Here is a 27,547-nt window from a genome sequence, read left to right as displayed (position 1 = left end):
CACGAAAATGTTATTACTTTTGACGACATCCGAGACACTCTTTTGCAAGAAAAACCAGTTATTCAAAAAACCATTTCACACCCTGTCATTGAAGTAAAGATTGGATCATCCAAATTTTCAGCAGTAATCGATTCTGGATCACCTATGTCAGTTATAAATGAGGAAACTTTCAACGAATGTAACAAAGAGAATACCTATCCTACGTTACCATTAGGCAAAACTAAAGTAAAAGGAGCAGGATCTGGTAAAGGAGTAGATGTAAAATTACAGACACACTTATCGTTTTGTATTGCAGGTCATAAGTTTCACTCAAATTTTTGGATTGTTCCCTTATTGACAACAGACTTTATTTTAGGTACGAATTTTCTGGTACAACACGACGCAATTATTGACTTTCAAAATTCGTATTTCATGTTAAAGGATGAAAATGTACAACTTGCATTAGAATTTCAGCACTCTTTATCTGCAGAAGAACAAACAATTAATCGGACAGAGGTCATTCCTGCATCACTGTCATTCCACATTGTTCACAGATACGTACGTACACAACTATAATACTCCAGACGAAGCCGACTATGACGTTATACAGATGATTTATGATAAAGTTAAACAGAGCAATGGAAATACAGACGACGAACGTACTCAGCTAAGCAAAATTCTTTTACAGCAAGCTCCAGTTTTTGACAACGTCCCTGGTACTATGTCCGGATTTATGTTTGAATTTCAAGTTAAACAGCTCGACACGTTTAAAGCCAAACATTATCCCATTCCTTATATTCACGGAGAGCAAGTTAAGAAAGAGTTGCAAGCTATGCTTGACCAAGGAATTATTGAACCGGCAGTTAGTCCGTACATAAACCCGCTCCATATTGTTAAGAAAAAGGATGGCTCACTTCGCCTCATACTTGATTCGCGTCACATCAATTACATTATTATTAATAAAACAGATCGCCCACAGACACTAGAAGAACTTCTACAGAAATTTCATGGTACTGCTATTTATTCCACGTTAGATTTGAAATCGGGATTTTGGCAAATTCAGCTCCATCCGAACTGCAGAAAGTACACGGCTTTTCTCTGTTTTGGTGACTGTTATCAATTTTGTGAATTACCGTTCGGTTCAACAATTTCTTCAGCAGCATTTATTCGCGGTTTGAATACTATACTTCCGACAGAATTAAAAGACAGAATCACAACGTATGTAGACGACATTCTTATTGCAGAAGCTAACTGGTCTGAACACAATTTGATTCTTGAACAACTGTTACGAACTTTTCGTGCACAAGGACTCACAGTTAATCTCAGCAAATCGCACTTTGGCAAAACTTCTATAACATTTCTTGGACATGTAATTTCAGCAGAAGGCATTGCGCCTGACCCGGAAAAACTTCAAGCTTTACGTGACATTGCTGTACCTACGACGAAGAAACAACTACGCAGCTTTTTGGGTTTAATTAACTTTTTTCGTAAATTTATTCATTACTCTGCTTTAGACACCCCTAGATTATGTCAATTGACGGGTAAAAACACTATTTGGTCCTGGGATAGCCAAGCACATTCTGAATTTGTCAATCTGAAACAAGCTTTGTTGAATGCACCACTTTTATCACATCCAGATCTTACTAGAAATTTTTCCATTGCCACCGATAGTTGAAACGCCGCTTTAGGCGTACACATTTTTCAGGAATTTGAAGAAGATGATTCTACAGTAATTAAAAACATCGCCTTTGCGAGTCGCATTCTGTCACCTGCAGAACGCAATTATTCTGTCACAGAACTTGAAACATTATGTGTTGTATGGGCATTTACGAGATTTCGGCATTTTCTTTGTGGAAGACATACGACCGTTTACACAGATCATAGAGCGATACAGTTTTTACTTTCCGCTAAATTTACACATGACAGATTAAGCAGATGGAAACTTTATTTACAGGAATTTAATTTTACAATTGTTCACATTCCCGATACACAAAATATTTTAGCAGACGCACTATCCCGTTCTCTCAGCAACAATCAGCAAGACATCGCAACCAATTTCTGCCAAGCAAATTTCAGCGTCATGTATATTCAACAAGTTGCATTTGAAAATTTCATTTCGTCATCATTACGAGACATAGCACAAGAGTAGAGTAAAGACAACGTATGGAAAGAAATTAAACACCTTTGGCAAGATAGGAATAATGTTACCATCAGAAACTGTACGCAGTAATATTCTGTTTCGCCGCTCTCACCCTGACAGCAACAATTGGTTACTATGCATTCCTGAGGAGCTTGTTAACAAATTAATTTGGTATACTCATTTAAGTTACGTACATTATGGAGCCAGAAAATGTTTTCTTATACTGAGACAGAACTGTTATTTTGCCAACATGGAGAAACGTATTCGACGAGTTTTAGCGTCATGTAAAATCTGCCAGAAAGCTGAGTCAGACACGACTTCACATATTCCTCCGTTACATCCCATTGTACCTGTTAAATTGAGACACATGGCCGCTGTAGACATTTTTGGTCCGATTCCCAGATCTAATAGAGGTTTTTGCTACATCTTTGTCGCTGTTAAACTCACTTCAAAATTTGTTACCTTCACTCCATTACGCAAAGCTACTGCTAAATCTGTTTCGAAAGCATTTGTAAAACATTTTCTATTTGATGTAGGGCTTGTATTGAAAGTAATTTCCGACAATGGACCACAGTTTCGATCTGCTATATGGACACGTATGTTACGAACAAGAAACATTTCTCCGATCTACATATCCAAGTATCACGCTTCTTCGAACCCTTGTGAACGACTAATGAAAGAAATTGGTAAACTATGTAGAATATACTGCTATAAAAATATATTGATTGGGATACACACATACTGTCATTCCAGGATGTAATTAACTCCATACCAAATGAATCTACTATATTATCTCCGACTGTTATACTGAAAAATGTTGAACCACCTAACAAAATTAAAGAATTAGTATCCATTCCTACATCTCGTCGACTGCGACACCATGAAATAATTGACATTGCGCTGAACAACATCAAACGTGCCGCAGAGCGCCGGAGAAGACAGCAAAAACAGGTTTGTACACGCCATGACTTTCACATTGGACAGAAGATATTAGTACGCACAAATTATTTATCCAACAGAGGAAAGAGTAGATGCAGTAAATTTGAGCTTCTATACGCAGGTCCATACAGAATTCGCAGCATTCCTCACCCTAATGTAGTACACGTCGAAACTCTGAGAACGAGAAAAAGTAAAGGCAATCACCATGTCTCCAATATTAAACCCTTTATTGAATGAACATACTTTATGATTTATCACACTGTAATGCCATTTTCTGATTTTTATATGACCACTTATGCAATTATATTTATATGAACAATTACTGATGATTATCATATTTTTTCTTGGCAAGTGCCCGGCAAGGTAAGGTTAGCAGGTCGCTTTTCTTGTCGTTACACATCAGACCGTGCACATTTTTCCAGATAAATTTACAACATATTTTATGACCAATTATGCAATTCTATCTATGTGACTATTTACTGATGATTATTATATTTTTTCTTGGCAAGTGCCTGGCAAGGTAAGGTTAGCAGGTCGCTTTTCTTGTCGTTATATATCAGACCGTGCACATTTTCCATTTTTCGTGTATATATGATTGTTTTCCTGTTTTGTTTGTATGCACTACGAAATCTTTAAGATATAACAAACACCAGTTGACTTTAACATTTTTCCTTATGATATCTCAATATCATGACTATTCTACACTTTTGGCTACTGCATTATGAGACTGTGTGTACATTTTTGCACCTGAACACTCTCTATGTTTTTGACATAATACGTTTTCTGTCATGCTATGCTGTATGGTTAATTATATCACTAGAAACAAGTTTTTATTTAATGGGTATATGATTTAAATGCAAGATATTAATCCTTATTCATCATTTTCAGAAAGCAATAACGTGTAAAAGAAATAACTTAAACAAACCACAGTGGATTACTATGAAATGGGAATTTCACCTTCGGAATGAACGAAATAAAATGCAATACCTCGTCATGAAGAGTAAATGGATCAGAATTAACAAGCATTAACAAGAATATACTATACACATCGTATGATAGCAGTCTTAACTAATTTTTTTTCATTCAGAATACGAGGCGATTGATACAGGCTGTCAGACAGAACTACACATCTTAGTTTTAGTGATGAAATAGGCTAGAAATAAGAAACTCTATCTATGAATAGTTATATGAAGTAAATGGTAATATGAATAATGAATAATGAAGTGTCTTTTTTGCAGATGATAATGAATGATGATGAATAGTTATATGAAGAATATGCTAATATGAATAATGAGGTTTTTCTTTGTAGCTTATGATAGTGATGAAGTTATGGTAATATGAATAATGAAGTTTTTCTTTGCAGATGAGGATAATGATGAAGTTTATATATTTACTGTTAGTTAAGAAATGCTATGTAGTTATTTAAGTATTTGTTGCAGTTCGTTTTGACAGTATGTCTTATATCGCGTGGTATAATGACTGAATGTTTTGGAAAGGACAGCTAGAGTACATACACATTGAGTACACGTTTCATTACCTGTTAATTCGAAGTTCACTACTTTTCAGCATAATATGCGTTTCTTCTTTCAGCTTAATAATCCATTTTGTATTTTTTCCAGGAGAAGCTACTCATGAAATTAATGTGCTATAAGCAGTTAGTTATTAAACCTGTTCTAGTACTTGCATTTTTTTACCCATTTGTGTGTGTCATTCATGAATGTGATCACATATACTCTACTTGTTTCATAACCTTGCTACAGCTGACTCATGACGAATGACGTTAATCGTTATTTGCAGCAATAAGTCAAAAGCAAATATTTTCATGCCCCAGAAATTAATTATCGATCCCAAAGCAATGCATTGCTGGCACAAAAAAATGTATCATCAGTCCCAAATAATGCTACTAGTTTAACAGATATTTATAGTACCAAATATAATGCAGATTTGTCAGATGTATTGAATCCATTATATCTATGTATTATCGGACCACAGACCTTGAATAATAGTTATAGTGTGTTACATTTTAAATATGTCCTATGTCACTTGAATGATGAGTTCTGAGTAATACTGAATGATGTTTTCTGACCACAGACCTTGAATAATAGTTATAGTGTGTTACATTTTAAATGTCCTATGTCACTTGAATGATGAGTTCTGAGTAACACTGAATGATGTTTTGTAATAATGCATAAATGCTATGCCAATAATTTCTGTAAATAATATTTTTGTTATACTCTATAAATGCTATGCCAATAATTAACTCTCATTTTGAATGATGACTTCTGAATAATACTGAATAATGTTTTATAAAACTATATGCATACTTTGTAACTGGCCAATGAATGCCACTGTTTTTTATATTTTAAATTTGTCTTATATCACTTACTTGATATCATATATGAATACCAGTAGCTTAATGCTACACTCATTAACTCCTGTTTTGAATGATGACTTCTGAACAATGCATAAAAATGGTTTGTAACTGGCCAATGAGTGCCAATGATTACTATAACTAGATGAATTATGTTAATGCTATGCCATTAATTAACTCCTGTTTTCAATGATGACTTCTGAACAATGCATAAATATGGTTTGTAACTAGCCAATGAGTGCCAATATTTAGTGTAATCAGATGACTTATGAATGATGTTCTGTAATACTCCATACATAGTACAGAAATGTTTAGTAACTAGGCAATGAGTGCCAACTATTACTCAAATCGGTTAATAGACTAGGGTAATTCTCTATGATGACTAGCATAAGACTTAATGTCCTTCACCTTCTGACCTAATTACCAGAAATTACTGCAATATCCGTTTGTCCCGTCTATCCTCATGATCATGGAGCACTATATTTGGTTTTTGCACTAATTCTACGTTGGTGAAAGAGTATGGATTCTGCAAGAGTGTGGTGTTGACACATCATGCTGTCCACCACCTTGAACGATGGAGATGTTATTATGGTCCCACTGTTTGGTGTACCTAATGTACTACCAAAATGATAACATTGAATATTAATACGACATTTCAGTGTCTTGGCTACAATGATTCATACTTCAGGGAAGAGAACTTCAGACTGTCTCACTTGGTGTTGTGCTTCTGTAGAAAGATATGGACTTTCAGTGCAGCTACATGCAACCTACTGTGCTACAACCATGATGCAATCCTTCCCTTTCCTTTCATAGTTCTTGTAAAATGGTAAAAAAATATATACAGTGCGTGTGCACTTTATGTCATTTGTTAATATGTTTTGTACTCATTGCGTATACATTTTGTCATTTTTTTGATATGTTCTGTACTCAGTGCATGTGCACTCTATTTCATTTCATGTTCTGCACTTATATATATATGTATATACCCTGTGACTGTAAACTTAGTTAATTAAGTAGATTTTAGAAAAAATTTGTTGCTCATGGCAAGTCCAATTGACTCACCATCGCTGCAAATTTTTGCCCCCCCCCCCCCCCCCCCCAGTGGAGGGTTATGTAAGAGGTCCGAGCAGATGTAATTTCGATGTATTGCGCTGCCTGCAATAGGCAAGGTATAAGAGAATCTCTGACCAGAGAGCAGTGTTGACTGCAGTAGGAACTGTGTAGCTGTAGCAGTAAGTTGTTGCTAGTCTGGAGTCTGCTCTGGTGTGGTCTGGTGTATCGTGTTGGCTGAGTATTATTGTATAAGGTAAAAAGCAGCCTCGCGCATATGTAGTAATGTTATCTCAAGTCGCATGTAAATGTTTTAAAACTCTCGTAATAATAATCTTCCTCATAAAAAGTAACTTTTAACAACCATTCATTTCAATTTAAAGAATTTACTATTTTCTCCCATCCATGATCATCCCGATTATTGCAACAGAAAAATCACTTGCTTCCTTTCATAAATGACAGATAGATCGGCCAGCATTGCACAGAGCTTTGCCGGAAAAATTTATTGTAAGAGCAGATATATCCGGCGACTTCATTGAGGTAAGAATTTTTCTTTTTTTTTATTCAGAATGATCTTTTAGGGCCATGACGCAGCACAGCTGTCGTCCAAAATTTACCAGGTTAAATTCACAGTGAATTATTGAAAAGTCATAAGTGAACGAAAATTTAATTGAGAGGTTAGTTACATTGTTTTATTACCAGGTTACTGAATTTATTTTTATTGGGACGTTACTCTGAATGTGAACGACATAATTATAATTTTTACTGTTGAGAGGTTTAGAAATTTTTCTGTTTTGAGGTTACGCTAAATGTGAATGGATTTTGAGCTTAGATTAAATCAGAAAGAATTTTTGTGGGGAGATTAAATGTAAATGAATTTTGTGGTGAGGTTACATTGTGAAAGAATTTTGTCTTGAGGTTACACTAAGTTAGAATCATACTCATATTATTTATTTTTATTTTGTGGGGAGGTTACAACCAAGGACAGCTCCAAGTCAGACGCTCTGTAACTGACACCAAAACTCCACCATCGGCGACTTCACTGTTGTCAAGCGAGAGCTCATCGGAGGGCAGGGTGGCAGTCTGTTGGGTTTTCTGGTGAAAACTGGTTATTCCTCGGTGCCAGTGATGGGCGTTGTGTTGGTTAGAAGGAGGCGAATTGAGAGCCTGCAACCAACCTGTCTGTGTGCTAGACACACTGGACATACACATCTGGGATGTGATTTTGTAGGAGCTCTCTAGTCGGAATCCCATTCATCCTGAATGCAAATTTTTACGTCAGTCTGGTGATTCGATCTGTTGTGCCGTCACTCATGAGCAGCATCCAGAGGGGTGTTTTCCAACAGTATACAACTCGACCACGTATCGCTGTTGTAACACAGCATGTTCTACAGAGTGTAGACATGTTTTCTTTTCCCTGTTGGATCACCAGATCTGTCTCCAATCAAGCACATATGGAACATATTCGGATAAATACCCCAGCGTCATTCACAAACAGTGTATTGACTGACCAAGTGCAACATTCATCGAACTCCATCCCACAAATTGACTCCTGGCACCTATACAACACAATTCATGCACGTTTGTTCATTATACCATCCTCAGTCACCAATGGAGATGTCTGCACTTATACCCGTTACACAAGTTGTTTAATAATAATATATGTGGTTACTGCAGCTGCAGAGACTACCCTGGCACGGCTCCCCTCACACACAAATTCTCAGTTTATCCAAGGAATATAAATGTAGTGGCTCTTGCCCATTACCCTCATCACTCGTGATATTTTACTGTTTCCTGCAAGAGTTTGAGCGTCATGTGCATCTGCACTGAAGTGATCAATTGATTGCCCTCACCTTAATTATGGTTCAAATGGCTCTAAGCACTATGGGAGTTAACATTTGAGGCCATCAGTCCCTTAGACTTAGACTGCTTAAACCTAACTAACCTAAGGACATCACACACATCCATGCCCGAGGCAGGATTCGAACCTTAATTATACATATGCTGTCAGTTCTTTCGGACATGTCCAAAAGAGCAGATAAGTTTTTGATCCTACAGCCATTATGAATCAAGACACAAAGAAATGACTGACATTATCTGCCAGCTGCCATGGAGTATAATCAGTAGGGGAAGTTGAAAAATTGTGCTAGATGAGATTTTGAACCTGTGTCTCCAACTTACTAGGCAGACGCACTGACCACAGTGCCATCCGGACATAGTGCTAACACACTTCCCATGAAACCCAAGTTGTCAACTTATCTACACACTACAGATGTAGCGCCCATTGCCGATTATTCTATTTTCTAGCGCCATTCCGCCGATTCCCGTAAGAGTTCGTGTGTGTTGTGCACCTGCACTAAAGTGATCAACTGGTCATTCTCATCTTAATTATATACATGGTGTCTGTTCTGTAATAGTGGCAACAGGATCAAAATTGTTTCTGTTCTTTCGGACATGTCTGAAAGAATGGATACCACTTATAAAATTAAGGTGAAGGTGACCAATTAATAATTTTAGTGAGGTTGCAGATCATGTTCGAACTCTTACAGGAATCAGCGAAATGCCATGAGTAATGAGGTTAATTGGCAAGGCCCACTACTTCAGTAGCATATTTTCAAGTTGAGAATTTTGGTCTGACAGGATGTGTGCTGGGGTAGTTTGTGCATTTGCCATGTCCACAGTGTCTGGATGGCACAGTGGTCAGAGCATCTGCCTAGTAAGCAGGAGACTCGAGTTCGAATTCTGAACCGGCGCAAATTTTCAACTTTCTCCTTTGATTTAAATAAGTGCCCACTAGCAGCTAATGTCAGTCATTTCCTTATATTGTGATATCTTGAGCACCAAAGAAACTAGTATAGGCTGAAAGGTGGAGTGGTCTCCTCACCTTCATTTCTTACATATTCCATCCTCACAATCATACTCTGGACATCAAGACGCTTCATTCGAACTCAAACTCGATAAGGTAGAGTCAATTTTGTATGAATTCATGTAAGAAATATGTAGATCTAATAAGTAAATCGCAAGTGCACACAGAGGTTGAGAAAAGTAGAGGCTGGCATACACTACATGACAGCCACAGGAATTTTCGTTCTAAAGAGGGAACCAGCCCGCTGGGAAGACCGTCCCTTCAGAGGGCTGGGTCAACAACATACCTACTTCGGCTGAAGCGACCGCAGCCGGCCGAGTGGCCGAGCGGTTCTAGGCGCTACAGTCTGGAACCGCGCGACCGCTACGGTCGCAGGTTCGAATCCTGCCTCGGGCATGGATGTGTGTGATGTCCTTAGGTTTAGTTAGGTTTAAGTAGTTCTAAGTTCTAGGGGACTGATGACCTCAGAAGTTAAGTCCCATAGTGCTTAGAGCCATTTGAACCATTTTTTGAAGCGACCGCCCTGAGAGAAGACAGAGTTTGCCGGAGCGAAGGGATAACGAGCCACTGTTCAACTTAGAAGGAAATTCCGCTACATTGTGTGGGAGCGCCCAGAAGACACATTTTTTCATAGACCGACTGCGTAGTTACGGAGTTCTCACAGGAGGACAGTATATGCCTAACCGAGATGCTACAGATTTCCGCATTGGTCGACTCAAACGAAATGTCATTCTCCCGTTTAAAAGACCAACGCTGACTGGCAGAATATTTCTGACACAAACAGCCAGAGGAATGAGGAAAGACAGCGAATGATATACCCTTGCAACTTTTCCAGAAAAAGGGGCTGTTCCGTTGTTGCTCTTGGAGCAGGAACACGTAACGAGAGCGAGTGCGCTCATACGTGTACGCAAAGAGCGAGGAACAAAGTCTCTCCTCAGTATTTCACTGGGAGAGCACCTCCGTCGTTAGCGAGTCGGAGTGACACTCTATATTGAGTCGCTCGCAATCAAGCGTTGTTCACTGTGTGGCCGCCACACTTATTGTGCGGTGTGAACATGGACAGAGTCCTAGTTAAATGCCTGTGAGCGAGTATTGAGTGGCATCGTGGTGGACTGGTTATCTGACCGGTGTACCACGCCAATAGTTAGACTAGGGAGTCTACTATTTAACTATGCTAACCACGTAAGCCACATCTTATTCTATTATGTGCTCCTGTGAATGTGAATGCTTGATGCAGGTCTTGGAATCACTCACGTCCACCTAGAAAATATTTACTGAGGTTAACGAAGGCGATGTTGGCCTGATGTACTCGACGATGCCCCTTAGCTACACTGTCTAAAGGATCGTCCTAAGAAATACCAAATTAAGATCAGCCTGAAGATGCCTAAATAAGGTGAAACGCATAGTTGATAAATAAGAAAACTAATATTGCAACAAAGACTGTTTTCAACTACTACTATTAAACACTGGTTTGGTGATTCATGCCACAAATGGATTGGAAGAATTTCTATGTAATTTATTCAAGTTTCTTTAATACAGTGGTTATATAGAGTAGAAATTAGTTTCAGAATAGAAAAATGAAAAGTTTATCGCATGTAGCAACTTCCATACATCGAACTCAAGTTTCTGGTGATGTTGGTGTTGCCGAGTGTTGTAGTAGGCATCATTCTGAATTGCTGTCGGCATTAAAACTGAAGCCTCCTGTGAGGATGAAGAGGGGAAAGTCTTCTAATGTCGGTGTGATGTTATGAGAACTGATCAAGCGGCGTGTATTGATACCCGACATTTTAGCTTCGGTTGACAACACAACCGTATTTGGTGGTCGCGACACATACTTATCTGGCGGTGTCACGGTACCATCTATGCCTATGTTATGACTGTCTTCTGTGTTGCCCTACAACGACGCCCACGTGTGATCCGTAGACGTCTGGACTATCGGCGGCAGCTGTATGCACGATGGGACAGCTACGTAGTCGCTTTGCACCTTTTTTTCCCATTCCTTTTCCACGCTAGCGTATCTCTCATATTCGGTTGGCAATGGACTTTTGAGGCTGCTTAGATTCCTTTCGATGTAGGTTTTTCTCCGACTTGAGTTTTCTAATATTCCAAACATATTTACGAGTGACATAAGACGACATTTTTCATTATTTTGTAACTTTCAATTTGATACCGATTTTAGTCATATTCTTGCAAACATTTTTACTGTCGCACTTGTAGTGCTGGTAGTGCTCTACAAGCTCTTCACAATGGCACCCAAATCAATGTGCTACCTATACGCATTTCCACATTACACCAATTTCTAAATTATAAATTTAGACAACATTGTCCATGGAGTAAAGCGACCTGGTGCTATATTTAGGTTAAAATCGACAGTCGAGATCGCAATAATATTTGTTTATTTACCGGTTTCGGCTTACGTTAAAGCCAGCTTCAGAAGTTTTTGGCTGTGTACGACCGTGCTATGATGAGAAAACCGAGCAGCTGCCAGCATCAGCCATAGGGGGCCAAAATATTCTGAAGATGGCTTTAACATAAGCCGCAACCGATAAATAAACAAATACTATTACGATCTCGACTGCTGATTTTAACTTGAAGTTATAATAAACTTACAATTAAATCAATACTATGAAATGAATACCCTTAGCTGCATACAAGCGTTGATATACATCAACGGGGACAGTTGAAAATTGGTGCCCCGACCAGGACTGGAACCCAGGATCTTCTGCTTACGGGGCAGACGCTCTATCCACCTGAGCCACCGATGACACAGAGGATAGTGCGCCTGCCGGAGCTTATCTCGCAACTTATTGTCCCGCACTATATTCGTAGTGCCCCTACCCATTACACTCATTACTCGCGGCTTTACCGATTCCCGTATGAGTTCGGGCAATGTGTGTGCATCCGCACAGAAGATGGTCAAATGGCCGGTGAGTTGGGAATGTGGGTCTCACGGGCGGCGTTGCCAAGATAAGTCCCTGCAGTTGCACTATCCTCTCTGTCCTCGGTGGCTCAGATGGATAGAGCGTCTGCCATGTAACCAGGAGATCCCGGCATCGAGTCCCTGTCGGCACACACATTTTCAACTCTCCCTGTTGACGTAAATCAACGCCTGTATGCAGCTAAGAATATTCATTTGAAAGTATTGATTTAATTGTAATTTCATTCTAACGAGCTGCACGGTCACCGATTGTATCTTCATATATCTAAAGTTATAAATTTACTAGAAGCTAATTCGTAACAGTCACGTGCATGCCCCTACACTAGTAAGATGACGTCAGAGGCAAAACAAATACTGCGTTACAAACACGTACAATCAGGAGTACCTGTTGCGGACTGAAACATTGTTATGCATTTTTAGTCTCGTGGTTATTAGCGACTGAAATCTGTATTTTGTCACGCAAGAAAGGAGACTGCAACAGAACTGCGCACTGCATTTCTGGAAGGAGTTCAGAGAGCAGTGTCGACCATGACGGTACGGTACGCAACCGTCACCATGCGATCAATTCGACCGCCAGGCGTCCATTAAGAACAAGAGCAGACACCCCAAGCACAGTGATGAGCGAAGAAGGTATTTAAGGCGATGCCTTGAATGTAATCTGGGACGATGGCATGAGTTTCTCTTCACCGACGAGTGCAGGATTTATCTATCGCCTAATGACAGCTGGAGAAGAGTGTGGAAGCGGGCAGGTTCCAATGCACGTCTAATGCAGGCGGTCCCGAAGGTTCAGCAGGAAGGTGGGCCGGTCTTACTTTGGGGTGGCATCACCTAACTGTGTCGGGCGCCCCTCATCGCCATTGAGAGTACTCTGTGGGTTCAGAAGTATCGGAACATGGTACTATTGTCCAGCCTTACAGTCAGGCTTCATTACCCGTGGCAAGGCGGTCTTCAGTCCAGAGACTGGTTTGATGCAGCTCTCCATGCTACTCTATCCTGTGCAAGCTTCTTCATCTCCCAGTACCTACTGCAAACTACATCCTTCTGAATCTGCTTAGTGTATTCATCCCCAGAGACTGGTTTGATGCAGCTCTCGATGCTACTCTATCCTGTGCAAGCTTCTTCATCTCCCAGTACCTACTGCAACCTACATCCTTCTGAATCTGCTTAGTGTATTCATCTCTTGGTCTTCCCCTACGATTTTTACCCTTCACGCTGCCCTCCAATACTAAATTGGTGATCCCTTGATGCCTCAGAACATGTCCTACCAACCGATCCCTTCTTCTAGTCAACGTGTGCCACAAACTTCTCTTCTCCCCAATTCTATTCATTACTTATGTGATCTACCCATCTAACTTCAGCATCCTTCTGTAGCACCACATTTCAGAAGCTTCTATTCTTTTCTTGTCTAAACTATTTATCGTCCATGTTTCACTTCCATACACGGCTACACTCCATACAAATACTTTCAGAAACGACTTCCTGTCATTTAAATCTATACTCGATGTTAATAAATTTCTCTTCTTCAGAAACACTTTCCTTGCCATTGCTAGTCTACATTTTATATCCTCTCTACTTCGACCATCATCAGTTATTTTGCTCCCCAAATAGAAAAACTCCACTACTACTTTAAGTGTCTCATTTCCTAATCTAATTCCCTCACCATCGCCTGATTTAATTCGACTTCATTCCACTATCCTCGTTTTGCTTTTTTTTATGTTCATCTTATATCTTCCTTTCAAGACACAGTCCATTCCGTTCAACTGCTCTTCCAAGTCCTTTGCTGTCTCTGACTGAATTACAATGTCATGTTTTTATTTCTTCTCCATGAATTTTAATACCTACTCCGAACTTTTCTTTTGTTTTCTTTACTGCTTGCTCAATATACAGATTGAATAGCATCGGGGAGAGGCTACAACCCTGTCTCACTCCCTTCCCAACCACTACTTCCCTTTCATGCCCCTCGACTCTTATAACTGCCATCTGCTTTCTGTACAAATTGTAAATAGCCTTTCGCTCCCTGCATTTTACCCCTGCCATCTTCAGTATTTGAAAGAGAGTAATCCAGTCAACAATGTCTAAAGACTTCTCTAAGTCTACAAATGCTGGAAACGTAGGTTTGCCTTTCCTTAATCTATCTTCTAAGATAAGTCGCAGGCTCAGTATTGCCTCACGTGTTCCAAAATTTCTACGGAATCCAAACTGATATTGCCCAAGGTCGGCTTCTACCAGTTTTTCCATTCGTCTGTAAAGAATTCGTGTTAGTATTTTGCAGCCGTGACTTATTAAACTGATAGTTCGGTAATTTTCACATTTGTCAACACCTGCTTTCTTTGGGATTAAAATTATTATATTCTTCTTGCAGTCCGAGGTTATTTCGCCTGTCTTCTACATCTTGCTCACCAGATGGTAGAGTTTTGTCAGGGCTGGCTCTCCCAAGGCTGTCAGTAGTTCTAATGGAATGTTGTCTACTCCCGGGGCCTTGGTAATTAATTAAAGAATGTATTTTCCAATTAAGCTCTACTGACCGTCGAGCTGCTGGCTTTAAGTAAACCCATCATTATGCTCAAGCATCCTGGGCTATGAGACGGCCATCGTGGCACTTAATCGGTATCCACCATTCACACAACAACAACATATTATCGATGGATTCGACTTTCAGGGTGATAATGCACGACTGCGGAGCGCCCACCTCATGAACAATTTCTTCCAGGAGGTAGGAATGTCATGCAACATCTGCTGACATGAACCCTATTGAGCACGCTTGGAACCCGCTGAAACTTACAGTGATCCTTGGTAGGTACCCTCCGCACAAACTGAATGACCGCACGTGGGTCGCCGTCGAATAGTGAGACAGGCTTGAGGAGCAAGGTACGACCACCACGTGGACAGAATTACAAGGAGGTTGGTAGCATGTTACTATAAAAGGGGCGGGGCAACACGGTATTGAAAGTTAACCGCCACTGGATTTTGATTTCAAAGATATGCGAATGGAGGATGTTTCAGTGTCTTGCATTAAATGTCTAGAGATGATAGATCACCTAACGGCGAACATCTTTTGTGAGAGACTAAATGCTTGCTGACGCTTCTCGATGAGCAAGGCATCGTTTGGTATTCGTAGGCCGTGGGACGATGAGATTTCACCGAACCAGCATTGTCTAATACTACCTATCCCAGTGAATTGACAGTATGATTGTCAACAAGAGAACATTAAGAATGAGCGTCTCCAAGCCTAGAAAGAAAATTCTAGAAGGGAAACAAGAACTTTAATGGGTCTGGCCAACCCCCTAGCACATGGAGCAGGTGGTTGGATTATAAGAAACGCAAGTTGCATGGCTTGCCACAAAGTGTCTACGCCCTGCCACCTCTCCGGACCATAAACAGTAGAAAAGGACGCGTAGCGTTGCCGGGAAGCGTCAGCGAACATTTCATTTCCAACAAACGTTGTTCATGATGATCAGTCACCCCTAGACATGGTGCAAGGGTTTTGAAGTACCTTGTATGTGTACTTTCGATTAGCCGGCCGCAGTGGTAGAGCGGTTCTAGACGCTTCAGTCCGGAACCGCACTGCTGCTACGGTCGCAGGTTCGAATCCTGCCTCGGGCATGGATGTGTGTGATGTCCTTAGGTTAGTTACGTTTAAGTAGTTCAAAGTCTAGGGGACTGATGACCTCAGATGTTAAGTCCCATAGTCCTTAGAGCCATTTGAACCATTTGTACTTTCGAACAGACGGCCTATATTTCCGTTATTTTTCTGTTTCTAGGCCACAGTAAAGTTATTTGTTTACTTTCGTAAGGCCTGTTCTTTCATTCCCTACTCACGGGTGGAACGGCGTCTGAAATACGGTTCTATATCTAAAGGAAACTTGCAGTCATAGATCGCACAACCTCAAACTGGATTGGCATAATGGAAATAAAAGGCTGCAAAAGCTACGATGCCCACGATCCGACGATCGGACACACGGCTACCTACATAGTTCACAATCGACTACCCGTTTTCAACGATTATTACTCATACGTACAATTACAATCTCAAATAATGGACCCTATATAAACTACACAGAATCATTTGGCAGTTGGCTTATCGTAATCACCGTCCCACCACAACCAAGAAGAAGAGGGCAGAGGAGAAAAATAAGGAAAAAAGGGGAAGAAGAAAAATAGAAAGTAAAAAGAGGTTGCAGCAATGTTTGGTTAAGAATGAAGTGTTCCAGAGATTCGAGAGTTCATTCACATGATGGAGAAACGCTGGAATCATTGCAAGACTAAATTTGTGTTATTCTTGTGAATGCTATTTCTTTTGTTGTAGTTCAATATGAGCAATAATTTTTAAAGTTATTATCAATAAATTCGTAAACAATGTAAGCCTTCACAGGGTGATACATATGCAGCTCGTGCAAACCTTTATGTGAGCATTTTACGTATAGGCTTCAGAAAGTGAGTGACAGCTGTCGTCGCACGCTAAGACCATTGAGAAATAAGACTGGCGCATTGTCAGAAGAGAGTACAGTCAAGGTGCGGATAACAGGTGTGTCATAAACTGGAGCGGCAGGTGGAAACGTACTTCAGAGATGAAGTATGCGGGACAGTACGATTCTTGTGGGCTAAACGTCTAAATTGCACGCAGATCCACCGTGAAATTCTGGTGGTACAATGGACCAAATGCAATGTCGCACACAGCCTTAGTCAAGTGATGCCAACAATTTGATCAATTCCGCACAGACGTGGATGATGCTGATCGGTAAGCCAAGGTCTTGTACCATGCCATTTCCGTCTTTTCCGAAAACTGAAACTACGTCTGGGGGAGGGGGAAGAGATTGTCCGACGATGAGGACGTTCAGACAGAAATATTTGTTTTGTAAATAAAAACTGCCTTTTCTTGCTGCACTATGTTTTATTTCTCCCAGATCCGTTTCGTCTTTTCGCTTTAACGCATCATCAGTGGGGTCTAGAATGATAATCTGCAAATAACACGTATCAAACCAAAACTATATCATTCTGTATCCGACTGATAATGCCTTAAAGTGAAAAAGGCAAAACGCGTCTGGGAGAAAAAAATGCAGTCCAGCAAGAAAAGATGGTTTTTATTTACAAAACAAATATTTCTGTGTTTGCTGCGGAGGATGGCCACGCAAACAAACTCGTTCACACAGCACCGACGCCAGACTAGATGACTAGGTTGAAAAATAATGCTATGTATCTGTGTCTTTGAAGCATTTAATAAAAGTAACTTTGCCTGTCATAAAAATGTGTAACGTACTTTTTGAAATTCCCTTGTCGGTATAAATAACTAGCTCTATTCTTATACTGTTACTAGCTTAGCATCAGTAAGTAAGTTATTTCGTAATTACTCACCTTATCAGTGCAAAACTCAGTAATTGATAAAGAAACGCACTTATCAGTGCAAAACTCAGTAGTTGATAAAGAACGCACAGAATGCGTTTAATGTGGACTTAATAATCTGGACGATTACTTGTTCCATCTGCCCTAAATTGGTAAAAAACGCTGCATTCAGTCCTCACATTGTTGCTCCTCCACAACGCATTTCGAACGTAGTTGTTCCATTTACAAGTGATATTTACGGTTAAAATATACATACTCCATAGTTTTATGTCGCTTGATTCCTGTTGCGAAAATACATGTAAATTACTAAGTTTATTGCATTAATTTTGGGAGTACTTCACACATTCAGGAAATGGGCAAAACAATACGAACATTTTTGAAAAAGGGACAAAATCCCTATTAGTAAATTGTTTGTCATACTTTTTCATGAGTTACAGCTTCCAACCGACGTTCAAATGGTTCAAATGACTCTGAGCACTATGGGACTCAACTTCTGAGGTCATTAGTCCCCTAGAACGTAGAACTAGTTAAACCTAACTAACCTAAGGACATCACACACATCCATGCCCGAGGCAGGATTCGAACCTGCGACCGTAGCGGTCTCGCGGTTCCAGACTGCAGCGCCTAGAACCGCACGGCCACTTCGGCCGGCCCAACCGACGTCGTATGAGAAATAAAAATTATATACCACTGTGTGAGGCAAAAATACCCCAAAAAGGTTGAGTTATATTAGGTCAAGGGGGCCTGTGTGGGCATGAAACATTGGCAGCAGGGAGGACAGCAATGAAACGATCTGAAATCTTTGATGTGTGGTGTTACAGGAAGCTCTCAAAGGCCAGATGGATATATGGAGAGAGGAGTAAAGGTGTCCTGCAAGGCGTCAACGAAAGGGGCGTAATGAGTGGGAGAGAGTGTGTGTTAGGGCCCATATTACGATGTGAGTCATTGCTGTATACTGTTGGCGAAGAAGGAAAGAACTGCACACGTACTTCGCCCAGTGCATTTCCTCTGGTGAGCGACTTTTCTTTTTCAACAAGTGTCATTTCCAAATTCGTTTGACGACTGAAAGATGAAACCATACAGTATAATAATGTAGATAATAGAAAACACAGTCTGACAAACCTGAAAAGAGGATCAGATGACTCAAGTTTTATGTAGTGACAATGTCGAATCTGACGTTACTGAAAACTTTATCCAAACTGAGTGACGGAAAAAATTGTACCTCGCTGTGGTCCTTTAGTGGGCCTTGGAGACGAATTTTGTGACATCGTACTCAGCGAAATATTTCCGTTTTCCGTTTCGCTCACTGGAGAGAACTTGTCACCCAGCTGAACGTTGTGTCGGCAACTGTTTAACAGAGCCAAGTACAGCTCTTTGTAGTGTAACGACGTATAGATTTGTTTATAAATGATTTTCTTTCGACATATGACCATGTGTAGACTTCGTCACCTACGTCAGTTACAACCCACTTCTAAATTATTTATATTCTTTTTAAATTGTCTCAGAATGGTTCTTGAACGAAACTGTAAAACATCATTTGAGTCGTATGCGCAGAATTACGTCACTCTGGCCAATTGGTTTGCGTAAACTTTTTCAATTTTAGACTTCGTTTTTTTTCTCCTCAGAAATTATATTGATGCACGTTATCTGATTTAATCGATATTAGAACCACATTGAATAAACCTTTTGAGATTCAAAGTCGCGATGAACGCTGTCAAAATTCAATAATCTTGTCAAATATATTATTAATTCATTCACATAATTCTTCATAAATAAATCCTCGGAACACGTATTTCAACTTTAATAGCATCCACTAGTTTATTATCTTCCTACATACAGACGTGAACCTGAGCCTTGACGAGACAAAACTAACATTTTCAATAAGATTAAACTTCCTATGATATCATTGTTGTACAAAACATTACAAATTCTCAATTATTTGATTTTTAGAAGCACGACGCAACAACTCGGTTTCAGGATCTTCTGTTGCTCTTTGGCTGTCGACCCGCGACGTATAGTGGCCAGCAATTTTCTCTCTGGTCCCGGCAGCCAAGATGCTGTCTCCGTTCGTTGCGCCGCCCTCTCCGTACATAAACATAAAAAATAAATACAAAAACTTTAGACAATTCACAACCATTACAAATATTACAAAAATACATAAACAAAACTAAATTAGACTTATATTCACCTGCAAACTGGGCTGACACTGGTGGATGGGTGACGCTTCAATTTCGTCCCACTACATCTTACATGTAATGGCAGAGGATACATTGTAAGTCACTGTAAAAGACCTTATACGAAGAATAATTACGAAATGTGCTCAGCTGCAGGCCTTTATCATTGTTTCTTTTCTGTCAACCGTATGAGTACCCCTATTTTAGGGGAGACAGCTACAAAATCTACAAATGAGGAGTCAGATGCTTGGAAGCAGGAGAAGACGATGAAGAATAAAGACTGTGACACTGCACTGCTGGTGCCACAAAGGTAGGTTATAGGAAGTGAGGAATTGTGACAATCGTTTACATTTAAAGTTAGATAATTGTACAAAATGGTATGTTCCAAATTATAGTATTACATTCGCCCAAAATGACAGCTCACCTTGACATTAACTATAAGGTGGAATATAAATACACTGCTGGCCATTAAATGCGAAACATCAGGAAAGACAACAAATTACGATTTTTTCCTTATCATTCGTATAAAGTATAGAAGAAAAATTTGTGACGAAATTTGAAGATGATTTGTGGGTATACAGGGAACGAAATTCGGTACACAGAGCTGAAATCTCTAGCGTTATGTTGTCGAAATAATATCACGGAGACCCTGACGACATGGCACGGCCACCAGCCTCAACACGTCAGAAATGTAACGCTTGATGTAAAAACTACCTGGTATGCTAACCAGAGGCGCCCGATGGTACTACATACCATCACACCAGATGCTAGGTTCGTTTGACAGTGACAAATGCAATTTGGGAGTGTGCAATCTCCTCGGAGACTCCGCACGTAAACTATGTGATCAAAAGTATTCGGACACCCCCAAAAACATAAGTTTTGCATGTTAGGTGCATTTTGCTGCCATCTGCTGCCAGGTACTACATATCAGCGAACTCAGTATTCATTAGACATCGCGAGAGAGCAGACTGGGACGCTCCTCGGAACTTACGGACTTCGAACGTGGTCAAGTGATAGGATGTCACTTGTGACATACGTCTGTACGCAAAATTTCCACACTCCTAAAAATCCATAGGTCCACTGTTTCCGATGTGATAGTGAAGTGGAAACGTGAAGCAAAACGTACAGCACGAAAGCGTACAGGCCGACCTCTTCTGTTGACTGACAGAGACCCGGGACAGTTGAAGAGGATCGTGATGTGTAATAGGCAGACATCTATCCAGACCATCACACAGGAATTACAAACTGCATAGGGATCCACTGCGAGTATTATGACAGTTAGGAGGGAGGTTAGAAAAATCGGATTTTATGGTCTAGCGGCTGCTCATACGCCACACATCACGCCGGTAAATGCCAAACGACGCCTCGCTTGGTGTAAGGAGCGTAGACATTGGACGATTGAACAGTGGAAAAACGTTGTGTGGAGTGAAGAATCACGGCACACAATGTGGCGATCCGATGGCATGGTGTGGGTGTGGCGAATGCCCAGTGAACGTCATCAGCCAGCGTGTGTAGTGCCAACAGTAAAATTCGGAGGCAGTGGTGTTATGGTTTGGTCGTGTTTTTCATGGAGGGGGTTTGCACCCTTTGTTGTTTTGCGTGGCACTCTCACAGAACAGGCCTACATTGATGTTTTACGCACCTTTTCCTTCCACTGTTGAAGAGCAATTCGGGGATGGCGATTGCATCTTTCAACATGATCGAGCACCTGTTCATAATGAACGGCCTGTGACGGAGTGGTTACACGACAATAACATCCCTGTAATGGACTGACCTGCAGAGAGTCCTGACCTGAACCATATAGAACACCTATGGGATGTTTTGGAACGCCGACTTCGTTCCAGGCCTCACCGACCGACATCGATACCTCTCCTCAATGCAGCACTGCGTGAAGAATGGGCTACCATTCCCCAAAAAACCTTCCAACTCGTGACTGAACGTATCACTGCGAGAGTGGAAGCTGTCATCAAGGCTAAGGGTGTATCAACACCATATTGAATTCCAGCATTACCGATGGAGGGCGCCACGAATTCGTAAGTAATTTTCAACCATGTGTCCGGATACTTTTGATCACATGGTGTATATACGACCATCGAGATGCTGTAAGGAAACAGGACTCGTCTCGAAAGAGGATATGGTGACAATGATCGCCCTGCTGCGGCTCCGTGGTGCTCCAGATGTTGCCACAGTGTTGTTGTAGATATGCTGTCTGATCGAATGTATCTGGACACACCTATGTAACTCGGAACTGATCACTAGATGTCACGAGAGGCGAACCTTACAGTATAAAAGGAGGCGGATGCAATTGTGTTGTCAATAGAGACTCAGTAATAGCAGGAAGGGTTGGCCAGGACAACTCATCGGCTTCGAACGTGGGCTAGTCACTGAATATTGCCTGAGTAACAAATCCATCAGGGACATTTCAGCCCTTCTCAAGCGGCCCAAGTCGATCGCTTCTGATGTGACTGTGGAGTGGAAACACGAAGGAACAACCACATCTAAACTGAGACAAAGCAGACCTCATATACTGTCAGAGAGATAGCGTCGAGCATTGTGAATGGCGGTTGTAAAAGATGCTTGAAATCAGCAGAAGGAATAATTCATGAGTCCCAAAGTGTTACCAGCCATCCAGCTAGCACAATGATTATGCGTAGGGATTAAAAATAGCCACATATTCTAAGATTCAGTGCTAAGTGATGGTTGTGGTGGTGTAGAGACTGGTGACACTGTACGGTGGATGCCTGGAAACGAGCGATTTGGAGTCTGAATCAGGCTAAACCCTGTAGCAATCTGACGGTAGGACTTAGGTTTGACGAATGCTTGGAGAGCATTACCTGCGATCGTGTGTAGTGCCCGCAGTGAAATATGGAGGGGGTGGCGTTGCGGTATGGTTTTTTTTTCGTGGCTAGGATGCGGTCCGCTTACTGCGGTTAAGAAAACGCTAAAGGATATGAACACAGTATGTATTGTGTACAGCAGAGCGACACTTCGTTGACAGTGATTGATTGTATCAGCATGAAAATGCTCCCTGTCATAAAGTATTATCAGTGAGACAATGGTTTGTGGACGAAAACGTTTATGAAGTGGAGTTTCCTGCCCACAGATCCGACCTGAATCCAATTTACTAATTCAAGGTACAATCGCGCACCGTTGGCGAACAATATGGCTGTGTTCTCGGGCGCTAGTCGCGTGTGGCAAGGCGTTGAGTTTAGTCCTGCTGAACCCATCGATTACATATTCGCATGACGATCATTGGACCCGACCATTGCAGGCAGTAATATCACGGAATGATAAACTGTGGTTTCGATAGGCCGCGATCCATTCAATTCCGATTTCTTTCATTTTTATGGAACGTAGGTGGCGTTACGCTTACCTAATTCTTGGTGTTACACTGAAATACCAATCACTTGCATATACGAGCTCCGTAGTATACAGGCCTAATTATATCATTCATTCGTTTTCAAAAGTCTATATTTTTCGAAGTGTTAGATAGACAAATACGACTGATGCATGATTAACCATAAACACACCGAATTTGCACTGTACCCACCAGATGGCGTTACGAGTGCCGTGCATTAACAAAAATAACGACGAAGCGAGAAAAGAGGTTTTGTGTGCAAATACACTTCCCGCTTCTTGCAACAGTGATATCAGCAGCAACTACCACCACCTCAAGATGTCGAGCAGTTGCATCGATGAAATATTGTGGGACTTACACAATACGATCCGGTGGCAAACCCGAGAAGTGTACAGGGCTATTACAAATGATTAAAGCGGTTTCATAAATTCACTGTAGCTCCATTCATTGACATATGGTCACGACACACTACAGATACGTAGAAAAACTCATAAAGTTTTGTTCGGCTGAAGCCGCACTTCAGGTTTCTGCCGCCAGAGCGCTCGAGAGCGCAGTGAGACAAAATGCCGACAGGAGCCGAGAAAGCGTATGTCGTGCTTGAAATGCACTCACATCAGTCAGTCATAGCAGTGCAACGACACTTCAGGACGAAGTTCAACAAAGATCCACCAACTGCTAACTCCATTCGGCGATGGTATGCGCAGTTTAAAGCTTCTGGATGCCTCTGTAAGGGGAAATCAACGGGTCGGCCTGCAGTGAGCGAAGAAACGGTTGAACGCGTGCGGGCAAGTTCCACGCGTAGCCCGCGGAAGTCGGCGAATAAAGCAAGCAGGGAGCTAAATGTACCACAGCCGACGGTTTGGAAAATCTTATGGAAAAGGCTAAAGCAGAAGCCTTACCGTTTACAATTGCTACAAGCCCTGACACCCGATTGCAAAGTCAAACGCTTTGAATTTTCGGCGCGGTTGCAACAGCTCATGGAAGAGGATGCGTTCAGTGCGAAACTTGATTTCGGTGATGAAGCAACATTTTTTCTTAGTGGTGAAGTGAACAGACACAATTTGCGAATCTGGGCGGTAGAGAATCCTCACGCATTCTAGCAGCAAATTCGCAATTCACCAAAAGTTAATGTGTTTTGTGCAATCTCACGGTTTAAAGTTTACAGTCCCTTTTTCTTCTGCGAAAAAAACGTTACAGGACACGTGTACCCGGGCATGCTGGAAAATTGGCTCATGCCACAACTGGAGACCGACAGCGCCGACTTCATCTTTCAACAGGATGGTGCTCCACCGCACTTCCATCATGATGTTCGCCATTTCTTAAACAGGACATTGGAAAACCAATGGATCGGTCGTGGTGGAGATCATGATCAGCAATTCATGTCATGGCCTCCACGCTCTCCCGACTTAACCCCATGCGATTTCTTTCTGTGGGGTTATGTGAAAGATTCAGGTTTAAACCTCCTCTACCAAGAAACGTGCCAGAAGCGCGAGCTCGCATCAACGATGCTTTCGAACTCATTGATGGGGACATGCTGCGCCGAGTGGGGAAGGGGGGGGGGGGAACTTGATTATCGGCTTGATGTCTGCCGAGTCACTAAAGGGGCACATATCGAACATTTGTGAATGTCTAAAAAAACTTTTTGAGTTTTTGTATGTGTGTGCAAAGCATTGTGAAAATATCTCAAATAATAAAGTTATTGTAGAGCTGTGAAATCGCTTCAATTATTTGTAATAACCCTGTATTTGCAACAGATCCGTCGGGAAAGCGTGGAAAGTCATAGATTTTTGTGTGTCGGATTATGCGAGATGTTTATCTGTTGCATGTATGGAAAAAACTGCATGTAAACAGAGCACTGGGCGTTGGTATCGACAATTTTGAGACACTGGTTTTCTCAGTAAACAGAAAAGTACAAGAATTTGAAAATTTGTGGTAAGGACTACGGGATCAAACTGCTGTGGTCAACGGTCCCTAGGATTACGCACTACTTAATCTAACTTTAACTAACTTACGCTAAGGACAACACACACACACCCGTGCCCGAGGTTGGAGTCGAACCTTCGACGGGGGGAGAAAAGTACCGGTCAACCAAGTGTGCCAGATGCAGCTGTTGAAAGGGCGACGGAAAGTTTCTACGCGTTCCAAAAAAATCAACGATTCGCGCAAGCCACGAACTTGAAATACCGCAGAAAACTGCGTGGGAGATTTTGCGACGGCGTTTGCGTTTCAAACCGTACCGTCTGCAGCTCGTGTAACAATTAAAACCGGAAGACTATATGCCCGGCGCCTTTTATTTTGCATCACAGTGGAGGAAGCAATCAAGGCTGAACATTTTGCCTCCAAGGTAATATTAGGCGACGAAGGAACATTTCATTAACCTGGCAAGGTTAATGGCCACAGGAGACTGTGGGACACTCAAAATCCTCATGAAATTGTGGCGCGTGAACGAGATTCGCCGAGGGGTAATGTTTTTTGTGCAGTGTCACAGACGAAACTATACCGGCCGTTTTTCTTCCGTGAGAAGATTGTAACGGGTGTCTCTTACCTGAAAGGTTGCAGATGTTGTTGTTTCCACAGATGACTGCTGGTTCCGAAACTTTCACCTTCCAATAAAAAGGGGCATCGATCTTTGTCGCTACCACTCGATCAACCTGCGCATCGCTGAATTTCACGTAGTGGTCAAGTTCATGTGGCAATGTTCTTTTGGTCCCCGTGTAGGATGACGTAACGCCCCGTGATTTTTTCCCTTGGAGGTACGTTGAGAACCGTGAATACGTCCCCCCTCTGCCAAAAGCACCGGAACAGCTCAGAGAACGCATCAATGCTGCTGTGACGCTGCTGCATAACATGTGCAACGACTTTGGTCACAGCTTGGACGTGTGTCGTGTGACTAGAGCGGTACTCGTATATCACTTGTAGAGTGCAAAATGCGAACTTGGTGAGTTTACTGCTCTAGTCACGCACCGATTATTTTTGTACATGTAACACCTCGAAAAATATAGAACTCTGAAAACAAATGAATCATTTGTAGTAGCCCTGCACTTCACTCCTGTTCAACGTTTTTTGCACGACGCACCCATAGTATTCCGACTTCAATGGACCGCGGAGTACAATATCACACCTGATTTGCGCTACAAGCGATCATTTTTTACCGGAACACTGAATTACCGAAGTGGTTCCACCCTTAACGAGACGAGGAAATTTGGTACAAATAGTGTCCCAGTATGACGGCTGTCAAGTTTGCTTCTCGAAGCTCGGCGCGGGCAGATCGCGCGAGTCAGCTGCGGCGCAGCGCACGTACCTCTATGTGGAGTGCAAAGCGGCGGCACAAGACGCACTGCAAGCGGCGGAGGCAGCGCCAGCCGTGGCCGACCGCTGTCTGTGGACCGGCCGAGCGCAGCGCCACGCGGCCCAGGCGGACGGCTAGCGAACTGCCGATTTGCAGCCAGTTGCGTGCAAGCTGAGGATGCGCTCTTCCACCATTCCTCCTCCTCTGGACAGGGCTGTGTTTAGAATCTATAGGCGCCTAAGCTACACCTGTGCTGCTGGCCCTACCTGAGCAAATTTCGTGAAAGTTAACTAGCATTTTAGAGAAAATTTTCGAATTAATGGCTTATAACGCAGTACATAAGGGCTATTATAGAATTTGTAGAATTTTAATAAAATATTTACGATTTAATAACCCGATAAGATTAATCAATTTTGACACTACCGCTCTTAAATTCCATTCCTTTTTATTATGATCAATTTATATTTTATTGTGGTCCATATAACACAGGGTGCTTATAATTAAACGTCAGTTATATGAGTCATTGCAGATGGAACACTGTTTACGGTATGGGTACAACCATTATAGGAATGATGCCCAGACTGTCCGCTAGAGGATTTCAGTTGTTTGTAGTCTACATCTACATGTACATCTACATTTATACTCCGCAAGCCACCCAACGGTGTGTGGCGGAGGGCACTTTACGTGCCACTGTCATTACCTCCCTTTCCTGTTCCAGTCGCGTATGGTTCGCGGGAAGAACGACTGTCTGAAAGCCTCCGTGCGCGCTCTAATCTCTCTAATTTTACATTCGTGATCTCCTCGGGAGGTATAAGTAGGGGGAAGCAATATATTCGATACCTCATCCAGAAACTCACCCTCTCGAAACCTGGCGAGCAAGCTACACCGCGATGCAGAGCGCCTCTCTTGCAGAGTCTGCCACTTGAGTTTATTAAACATCTCCGTAACGCTATCACGGTTACCAAATAATCCTGTGACGAAACGCGCCACTCTTCTTTGGATCTTCTCTATCTCCTCCGTCAACCCGATCTGGTACGGATCCCACACTGATGAGCAATACTCAAGTATAGGTCGAACGAGTGTTTTGTAAGCCACCTCCTTTG

At 41.7% G+C, this 27,547-nt stretch overlaps 1 protein-coding gene across 1 annotated transcript in view; it reads right to left on the bottom strand.

Annotated features, from left to right (window-relative positions):
• Positions 1-26,487, bottom strand: part of LOC126199006 (uncharacterized) — a 362,479-nt gene extending 335,992 nt beyond the window's left edge. The window contains exon 1 of the mRNA XM_049935686.1: positions 26,457-26,487. The gene's annotated coding sequence lies outside the window, so the exon portion shown is untranslated. The remainder of the gene's footprint in view (positions 1-26,456) is intronic.
• Positions 26,488-27,547: the final 1,060 nt, after the last annotated feature.

Source organism: Schistocerca nitens, chromosome 8, assembly GCF_023898315.1.
Source record: "Schistocerca nitens isolate TAMUIC-IGC-003100 chromosome 8, iqSchNite1.1, whole genome shotgun sequence".
Taxonomy (NCBI): Eukaryota; Metazoa; Arthropoda; class Insecta; order Orthoptera; family Acrididae; genus Schistocerca; species Schistocerca nitens.
Note: the sequence above shows the minus strand (reverse complement) of the source record. Positions and strands in the feature narration are given on the sequence as shown.